Raw genomic sequence first — 10,378 nt, 5'->3', positions numbered from 1 at the left:
ATCTACACAGCGAGTTCCAGAACAGCCACTGTTAACTACAAACCCTGTCTCAAAACAAAAAAGAAGAAGATAGACAGGAAGACAAGAAAGACAGACAAAGAGAAAGAGAAAGGCAGAAAAAAGGAGAGAAAGAAGAAAAGGAGGGAGGGAGAGAAGAAGAGAAGGAAGAAGGAAGGAGAGAGGGAGAGAGGGAGGGAGGAAGGAAGGAGATAATAAAATAAGAAAGAAAAGGGTCTGGGCAGTGGGGGCACAAACCTTTAATCCCAGTACTTGGGAAACAGAAGCAGAGTAATCTCTATGAGTTGGAGTCTAGCCTGGTCTACAGAGTGAGTTCCAGAGGTGTCAGGACTACACAGAGAAACTATGGCAGGGGCAAGAGGTGGAGATGGGAAGGAAGGAAGAAAGAAAGGGGCACACCATAGGAAAGAGATGGAGGTATTTTGGAGACAAGAGTGGGGGAGTAAATATGATCCAACGTGTACAAAAATAAAAGACTCATTACTTCATACATTAATACGTACTAATAAATGTTACAATTGTTTTAAAAAACTGTACTGCAAGAGATAAGAAAATAAATACTTTTGGGGATAAAGGGTTTGAGACAGGGCTTCTCTGTGTAACTTTTGAAGCCTATCCTGGAACTCACTCTGTAGACCAGGTTGTCCCGGAAATCACAGAGTTCCACCTGCCTCTGCCTCTTCCTTCCGAGTGCTGGGATTAAAGATGTTCGCCTCTCTCTCACCTGGAAGAGCAGGCACTGTGCGCTTACCCTTTGGCCGAGCTGCTAATAAAGTTGCAGTAAGTGAAAAAAGTACATACATGCATACATACATAATACACACACACATACATACATACATTTTTAAAAATAAATGTGGGTTTTCCTTTATTTTGTAAAGATTGATTGATTGATTGATTGATTGATTGATTATGTATGCAGGGTTCTGCCTGCATATATGGCTGCAGGCCAGAAGAGGGCACCAGATCTCATTATAGATGGTTGTAAACCACCATGTGTTTGCTGGGAATTGAACTCAGGACCTCTGAAGCCAGTTTTCTTAACCACTGAGCCATCTCTCCAGCCCCGGGTTTTTCTTTATTTTTAATGGGGATGTATAGATGGCCCTGTGGTTAAGAGCATTTGCTCTTCTTACAGAAGACCCAGCTCTGTTCCCAGCGCCCACATCAGCCGGTTCACAACTGCCTTCAACTCTAAGAGTACCAGATTAGAAAACATATTACTCTGGCAAATGAGTCCCAGCACCCAGTACCGCTGGCTCACATGGAATCCCTTGCACGCTTCTGGTCTCAAGGGACACCCTTAATCACCCCCCACACTGACACAGGCTTATAATTAATTAAAATGTTTGAACAGACAACTGGGGCGTGGCTCTGCAGTACAACCCTCACTTAGCACATGCAACGCCATGGGTTCCAGCCTCAGAAGGCAAAAGAAGTAAAAGGACACAACACGGTACCAGAGGTTGTGGAACACGCGGAGAAACAGGAATCAAGGGCCCTGATGGGCTTTACCTGGGAACCCCAAATTAGACACCTCCCATTTACAGAAGCTACAGCCATCCACACCCCAACCCCGGCTCAAACCGTTAGCTCACCTGATATCGAATCCCTCCTCCTTGCAGATTATGTCCAAGACTGTGTCCACAGCTATGCAGAGCTTGGAAATTTAAACAAAATCATCTTCTCAAACCCTCTCTAACTCCGGAAAAAAATAATCTTTTTGGGAGCAAGTTCTGCAGAACTCGTTTTGACTTGGGTTGTTCTGAAGGATACAGGTCAAAAAACGTAAAGTCTAGAGTCATTCAAACTGTGCAAGAACCCAGAATGGTAGTCACATGAGCAGAAGAAAGCTACAGTCCTGAGTGGTGGCCTGTTATTGCTGTCCTGGGAACGCTGAGGGAAGAAGCGTAAGGTCAAGACCCAACTGAGCTACACAGTGAGGTAGCCTGGGTTCTTATGTAGTGAGGGCGGCTCAAAGTAATTTTCTTAATAAAAGCTGGGGGCGGGGCTACACACGCCTTTAATCCCAGTATCCGGGAGGCAGAGGCGAGCGGATCTCTGCTTGAGCCGGCAGTTGAATGAAGAAACCCTTTCCAAGACGATGATTGGTTAAAAGCAGAAAATGTTAAAAAAAATAAATTTTTAAAAATATTTAAACTTCACTGGGGTCAGGGACTCACTATGTAGCCCTATCTTACCTGGAACTCTCCTTGGAGGTCGGGCTGGCCTCAAATTCACAGAGATTTGCCTGCCTCTGCCTCCAGGGATTAAAGGTGTGCCACAATGCCTCTTGTGAAGCAGGAGTTTTTTGATTTCTTTGACGCCCAGCTTGTCTGGATTTTGTTTCTTTTCCCTTGTTTCCAGTGTGCTTAGTAATGTGTCTTTTTGTTTTTTGTTTTGTTTTCCAGACATGGTTTTCCTCTGTAGCTCTGACTACCCTGGAACTTGTTCAGTAGTTCAAATTGGCCTTGGGAGACCACCACTCTCTGCCTCACAGAGCAGGGACTAAGGCAGCGCCTCCACTGCCACACCCCATGCCTGGAGTTTAGTGATTAAGAAATCACACCCATAGCCGGGTGGTGGAGGCAGCGCATGCCTTTAATCCCAGCACTTGGGAGGCAGAGGCAGGCGGACTGTGAATCTGAGGCCAGCCTGGTCTACAAGACTTAGTTGTAGGAAAAATTCCAAAGCTACAGAGAAACCCTGTCTCGAGAAAAAAAGAAGAAGAAGAAGAAGAAGAAGAAGAAGAAGAAGAAGAAGAAGAAGAAGAAGAAGAAGAAGAAGAAGAAGAAAGAAAGAAAAAAGAAAGAAACCACACCTAGTTCCAGACTGCGAAAAAGCCACAGTGGTGGCTAATGTTATGTTGATGGCTAACGTTATGTTTAGAGTTTAAAATTACTGTTCTTAAGAGAACTATAAAGTGCTGGGCAGTGGTGGGGCTCGCCTTTTAACCAGCACTGGGGAGGCAGAGGCAGGTGGATTTCTGAGTTAGAGATCAGCCTGATCTACAGAGTGAGTGCCAGGACAGCCAAGTACACAGGAAAACGCTGTCTTAAAAAAACACAAAAACAGGCTGGAGAGATGACTCAGAGGTTAGGAGCACTGGCTGCTCTTCTAGAGGACCCAGGTTCAACTCCCAGCACCCACATGGCTGCTCACAACTGTCTATAACACCTGTTCAGGGGATCAAGCACCTTCACAAGAAATACATGCAGGCAAAACACCAATGCCCATAAAGCAAAAAATAAATAAATTATAAAAAAACAAAAAACAAGAGAACGAAAGAGAAAGTCTTAAAGCAAAAATGGACGCACTGAAAGTGAAGGACTAGCTGGGCAGTAGTGACCAACACCTTTAATCTGTCTGAGTTCCAGGCCAGCACAGTTTACAGAGGGAGTTCCAAGACAGCCAAGACTACCTAGGGAAATCCTGTCTCTATACAAAGCAAAATGCTTCAAGCCACAATATTATAGAGCAATTGCTCTGCCTTTCTTGTTTTTATTTTTAAGTGACTTATCAGAAACAAGAGATCTGATAAAGGTTAAACCAGAGAGCAAGGCTTTTGGGCACTATTGCTTTGTGAACAGAGTGGCCGTCCTTTGCTGTAGCTGACTCCCTTTCTCTTACATGTTTGGGGATTAATTTCCGCAGTTAAGAACTGTTTTGTGAATACAATTTCCCACTGCCAGGCCTCCATTCCTCTCCCCTAGGTAAGCGCAGAGATCTGCCTTTCTGCAGTTATCTTTATTAGCAGATGTGTGGTCAGTATTCAGGCAAGTGCATCCCACTTAAGATCTCCAAGGAGATAGAATTACTTCCCGTCCAAGCTGTGGCTCTGGTTTTACCTCACAACCAGAACCACTGGTAACAGCATAGCCCAGGACTAATAATTTAGAGGCCTGGGTCCTTTCTTTGCTTCTACTGCCTAGGACAAAACAACAACAACAATAATAGTAGTAATAGTAATAATACTTTAAAGTGAAAACAGGGGCGTCGGTGCCCCCCCTGAGATAGATTGGGGGTACGGTGCTCAGAGAAGTGCCTTCAGAAAGATCCCCAAAGGAAACAGCTGACTTTTTAAGTTTTGGGTGCCTGGTGGGTGGTTTTTCACCATGTGATTTAGTTCAACATAGCATGCACAACAGAAAGCCTGGAGGAACTAGGGGCCACAATTCAGAGATGTTAGCCACAGAAGGTTACATTTTGAGGGGAGGATTTTCAAGACAGAGTTTCTCTGTATCCTGGAACTTACTATGTAGACCACTATCTCGAACCCAGAGAATATGCCTGCCTCTGCCTCGCAAGTGCTAGGATTAAAGTCATGTGTCACCACCACCCAGCAGAAGGTTGCTTCTTTATTCTGGCCCAGAGAGAGATTGACAAAGGGTGGGGCCTGATTTCTTCAGACTGTGAGGTCCGGTTGCTTTGACTTATGGCCTATCATCTACAAGGTCCCAGTGATGAACCCAATAAACTCCCACAAGATTCAACCTAGGAAGTCCATGAATATACTGGGATTATTTACAGAGCATGCGTGAGGGGTCGCTTACAAGATCATGGGCATCCCAAAGCTGCAGCATGGCGAACTCTCACCTAGCCAGATGGTGACTGTCCCCCATCCCCATGGATGGAGTTCACTTCCACTAACTTCACATGGTATGCCTTGGAACTGCTGAGACCCAGAGGACCCACAAATAGGGCAGAATGGCAGACAGCTGTATGGAGGGAATCAGGTGCCATCTCAGGAGACTGTCCAGTGACTCTCCCTAAGCCCTCGTCCTCTGAGGAAGCCTCAGTATCTTCAACAGACCAACTCTGGTGGGCTCTAGTCTTGGTGGTCTCCTGCAAGCCGGCAAGGCTGATCAGATGAAGACACTCGGAAGACTGACTTCTATGCCTCACATGGACATCCAGTGGAAGAACCCTTTGTGTATCAGGCCATCCCTTCACCCACTGAAGGTCTTGGTACCTTATCAAGGTCAGGTGACAAGGAGCTGGATGATGGCTCAGTGAGTAGAGCACTGTAGCTCTTGCTCCAGGAGTTCTAGTACCTTCTTCTGGATATCCAAGCTCTGCAGGGTCACCTGAGGCTAGGGAAATGTAGTGTGTGAGGCTGGACCAGCGTACAGATTTCAAGGAGACTGATGGGGCTGACATCGGAGCTGTCAGTAGGTGATTTGAAATCTGTTGGTGCAGACAGACTAGGGACAGAGGTGAAGTTAAAAAGTTTAGGAGAAAAAGATCTTATATGTTCATTTGAAACTGTTGGATTCACCATTAGGTAGTTGGAAAGAGGAGTCCCAAGACCAGGGAAATGGGGAGAGATACCATCCTTAGGAATACACAGAAGGCAGGAAAGCTTAGGCTGTTGGCTGGCAGGAGTACTTATCTGGAGTCTGTTGGAAAGTTCTGAAGAGGAGCCAGGATAATTTAGATTGGCGATATAAGGCTAATTGGGGAACAACTGTTATCTGAAGCAGGGTCTGGCTGTGTTGGGGAGAATACAATTGGAGAGGCAGAATTGTCTTTCCTTGGCTGTTCAGGTGGGTTCTGAAATTGAAATATTTTGGGAACATGGGTGATTGTGGAGATTTTTGCCAAATGGTGAGAGGGACGGTCTGTAGTAGATTTGGGGGATTGGATAGGGAGGCTAAGAGAATCCATCTTTGACTCCCAAAGGGACTTCAGATGGCAGAGACAAGTGATCATTGGAGGGGGTTGGGACTTGGTGATTGGAGTATCACCAACAAGAGGAACTGTGGCCAGGGAGGACATTGGAGGGAGGCACAGAGAACGCACTGGGAGACTCTGAAGGAGGTAGAAGGCAAGGAACATTTCAGAATATTCGAGGAAAGGAAGAAAAGAGACTCAGGAATGTCCTGGGAACTGTCATGGGGGTGGTGCAAAATCCTTCTCAGTCAGACAAGCGGCAAAGAAGACTCTTAGGCCAGAACCAGAAACCAGCTGAGTCGCTTGGAAAGGCCACTCTCCAACCTGTTGAGCTGTGAACGGGCTGTGCAGTGGGCTCCAGATTCCCAGCTTTTGTGAGCTGTCACTGGTGCTGGGGTAGGTTTTGTTGATGCAGCTGTCTGAGTCATTTTTGTTCCTGTAGTAACCCCAATAAAACTCATATGTTCACCAAGTGGTCTTTGGTAGTGTTTTGGTTTGAAGGAAACCGGCACCCAAAGGAAGCAGCACTACTAGGAGGTGTGGCTGTGTTGGAATGGGTGTGGCCTTGTTGGAGTAAGTGTCACCATGAACGCCGGCTTTAAGGTCTCATACATGCTCAAGTCACATCCAGTGTCTCAGTTCACTTCCTGTTGCTTTTGAATCAAGATGTAGAATTCTTGTCTTAGGGTTTTGTTGCTGTCAAGAGACACCATGACCACAGCAACTCTTAAAGGAAAATATTTTTTTAATTTTATTTATTTATTTTTACTTACTAATCCCAGTTCCCCCTCCCTCCTCTTCTCCAATTTCCCCCATTTTCCCCTATCCCAACCCCCATTTGTTCCTCAGAGAGGGTAGGACCTTCCCTGGGAAGTCAACTAAGTGTACCACATTACCTCATTGAGGCAGGGCCAAAGTCCCACCCACCCGTGTCTAGGCTGAGCAAAGTATCTCTCCATAGGGAATGGGCTCCACAGAGTCAGTTCATGTACCAGAGTTAGATTCTGGTTCCACTCCCAATGGCTCCATATACTGCCCAAGTCACACCACTGTCACCTGTATTCAGGGGGCCTACTTCGGGCCTATGGAGCTTCCCCAGTTGTCATCTGGAGTCAGTGATCTCCCACCAGCTCAAGTCAGCTGATTCTGTGGGTTTCCCATCATTGTCTTGGCCCCTTTGTTCATATGATAGCGCTGCCCTCATTTTGATTGTACTCCAGGGACTTGACCCAGTGGTTAGTTGTTCTGGAAGAGGGTTCTAGCTTTTCCAGGGTTGGGTATTGTAGGCTGGTTGTCCTTTGCTTTATGTCTGGTATCCATTTATGAGTGTCTTTCTGGATCTGGGTTACCTCACTCAGGAAAGTTTTTTCTAGTTTTGTGCATTTGCCTGCAAATATAAAGATGTCATTGTTTTTTGTGTTTTTTTTTTCAACCACTGAGTAGTTCTCCATTATATAAATGTACCACATTTTCTTTATCTGTTCTTTGGTTGAGAGGCATCTAGGTTGTTTCCAGGTTCTGGCTATTACAAATAATGTTGCTATGAACATAGTTGAGCAAATGTCCTTGTGACTTGAGTGTGCCTTCTTTGGGGATATGCCCAAAAGTGGCATTACTGGATCCTAAGATGGATTGATTCCCAGTTTTCTGAGAAATAGCCATACTGATTTTCACAGTGGCTGTACAAGTTTGCATTCTCATCAGCAATGGAGAAGTGTTCCCCCTCACTCCCCCATCCTCTCCAGCATAAGCCGTCATCAATGTTTTTGGTCTTAGCCATTCTTACAGGTGTAAGATGGAATCTCAGAGTTGTTTTTGATTTGCATTTCCCTGGTGACTAAGGATGTTGAGCATTTCCTTTACTGTCCTTTGGCCATTTGAGATTCTTCTGTTGAGAATTCCTCTGTTTAGAACTGCATCCCATTTTTAATTGGATTATTTGTTAGTTTGATGTCTAGTTTCTTGAGTTCTTTGTATAATGTTTGGGCGATAAGTCTTCTGTCAGATGTGAGGTTGGTGAAGATTTTTTTCCCATTATATAGGCTGTCATTTTGTCTTGTTAACAGTGTCCTTTGCTTTACAGAAGCTTTTCAGTTTCAGGAGGTCCCATTTATTAATTGTTTCTCTCAGTGTCTGTACTGCTGGAGTTATATTTAGGAAGGGGTTCCCTGTGCCAATGTATTCAAGTGTACTTCCCACTTTTTCTTCTATGAGGGTCAGTGTGGCTGGCTTTATGTTGAAGTCTTTCATCAATTTGGACTTGAGTATTGTGCATGGTGATAGATGTGGATCTATTTGCATTCTTGTGCATATCGACATCCAGTTATACCAGCACCATTTGTTGAAGATGCTTTCTTTTTTCCATTGTATATTTTTAGCTTCTTTGTCACAGATCAGTAGTTCATAGGTGTGGGGGTTAGTATCTGGATCTTCTATCAGTTCCATTGGTACACCTGTCTGTTTTTATGCCAATACCAAGCTGTTTTCATTACTGTAGCTCTGTAATAGAGCTTGAAGGAGAGGATGGTGATGCTTCCAGATGTTTCATTACCGCACAAGGTTATTTTACCTTATCCTGGGATTTTTTGTTTCTCCCACATGAAATTTAGTATTGTTCTTTTGAGGTCGGCAAAGAATTGTGCTGAAATTTTGATGGGTACTGCATTGAATTTGTAGATTGTTTTTTGGTAAGATTGCCATTTTTACTATCCATGAGCATGGGAGGTCTTTCCATATTCTGATGTTCTCTTCAATTTCATTCTTCAACAGACTAAAAGTTCTTGTCATACAGGTCTTTTACTTGTTTGGTTAGAGTTATCCCAAGATATTTTATGTTGTTTGTGGCGATTGTGAAGGGTGATGTTGCTCTGATTTCTTTCTCAGACCTGTTTATTAGATGCATATAGGGAGGGGCTACATTTTGTTTTAGTTAATCTTGTATCCTGTCATATTACTGAAGGAGTTCCCTGGTAGAATTTTTGGGGTCACGTTCGTATACTATCATATCATCAGCAAATAGCAAAAGTTTGATCTCCTCCTTTTCAATTCATAATCCCTTTGATCTCCTTTTGTTGTCTTGTTGCTCCAGCTAGAACTGCGCATACTATATTGAATAGATATGGAGAGAGTGGACATATAAGGAAAACATTTAATGAGGGGAGCTCATCATCCATTATCCAATTATCATCACAGCGGGGAGCATGGCGGCCGGCAGGCAGATGTGGTATGGAAGAAACAGCCAAGTCCTACATGTTTTTTATACTTTTTTATTGATATTTATTGAGCTCTACATTTTTCTCTGCTCCCCTCCCTGCCTCTCCCCTCTCCTCTTCAACCCTTCCCCAAGGGCTCAATGCTCCCAATTTCCTCAGGAGATCTTGTCTTTTTTTACTTTCTACTTCCCATGTAGATTAGATCTATGTAAGTCTCTCTTAGTGTGCACATTGTTGTCTAAGTTCTCTGGAATTGTGGTTTGTAGGCTGGCTTTCTTTGCTTTATGTTTAAAAGTCATCTATGAGTGAGTACATGTGATAATTGTCTTTCTGTGTCTGGGTTACCTCGCTCAAAATAATGTTTTCTAGCTCCATCCATTTTCCTGCAAAATTCAAGCTGTCATTTTTTTTTTTTTTTTTGCTATGTAGTACTCCATTGTGTAAATGTACCACATTTTCCTTATCCATTCTTCAATCAAGGGGCATTTAGGTTGTTTCCAGGTTCTGGCTATGACAAAAAAAGCTGCTATAAACATAGTTGAGCACATGTCCTTGTGGCACAACTGAGCATCCTTTGGAAATATACCCAAAAGTGGTATTACTGGGTCTTGAGGAAGGTTGTTTCCTAACTTTCTGAGAAATCGCAACACTGACATCCAAAGGAGTTGTACTAGCAATGCAGAAGTGTTCCCTTTCCCCCACAACCTCTCCAACATAAGTTGTCATCAGTGTTTTTGATCTTGGCCATTCTTACAGGTGTAAGATGGAATCTCAGAGTTGTTTTGATTTGCATTTCTCTGATGACTAAGGATGTTGAATGTTTCCTTAAGTGTCTTTCAGCCATTTTAGACCTGAAAGAGTTTAGAGTTTAAACTCTGTTTAGAGTTCTCTGTTTAGGTCTGCACTCCATTTTTTATTGGATTATGTGATCTTTTGGTGTCTAATTTCTTGAATTCTTTGTATATTTTGGAGATCAGACCTCTGTCTAATGTGGGGTTGGTGAAGATCTTTTCCCATTCTGTAGGCTGTCATTTTGTCTTGTTGATCATGTCCTTTGCTTTACAGAAACTTTTCAGTTTCAGGAGATCCCATTTATTAATTGTTTCTCTCAGTGTCTGTGCTGCTGGGGTTATATTTAAGAAGTGGTTCCCTGTGCCAATGTATTCAAGTGTACTTCCCACTTTCTCTTCTAAAAGGTTCAATGTGGCTGACTTTATGTTGAGGTCTTTGATCTATTTGGACTTGAGTTTTGTGCATGGTGATAGATATGGGTCTATTTTCATTCTTCTACATGCTGATATCCAGTTATGCCAGCACCACTTGTTACATATGCTTTCTTTTTTCCATTTGATATTTTTCGCTTCTTTATCAAAGATCAGGTGTTCAAAGATGTGTGGATTGATATCCGGGTCTTCTATTCGGTTCCATTGGTCCTCCTGTCTGTTCTTATGCATTCAATACCAGGCTGTTTTCAA

The sequence above is a fragment of the Myodes glareolus genome, chromosome 1 (genome assembly GCF_982192425.1).
Source record: "Myodes glareolus chromosome 1, mMyoGla1.1, whole genome shotgun sequence".
Lineage (NCBI taxonomy): Eukaryota > Metazoa > Chordata > Mammalia > Rodentia > Cricetidae > Myodes > Myodes glareolus.
Note: the sequence above shows the minus strand (reverse complement) of the source record.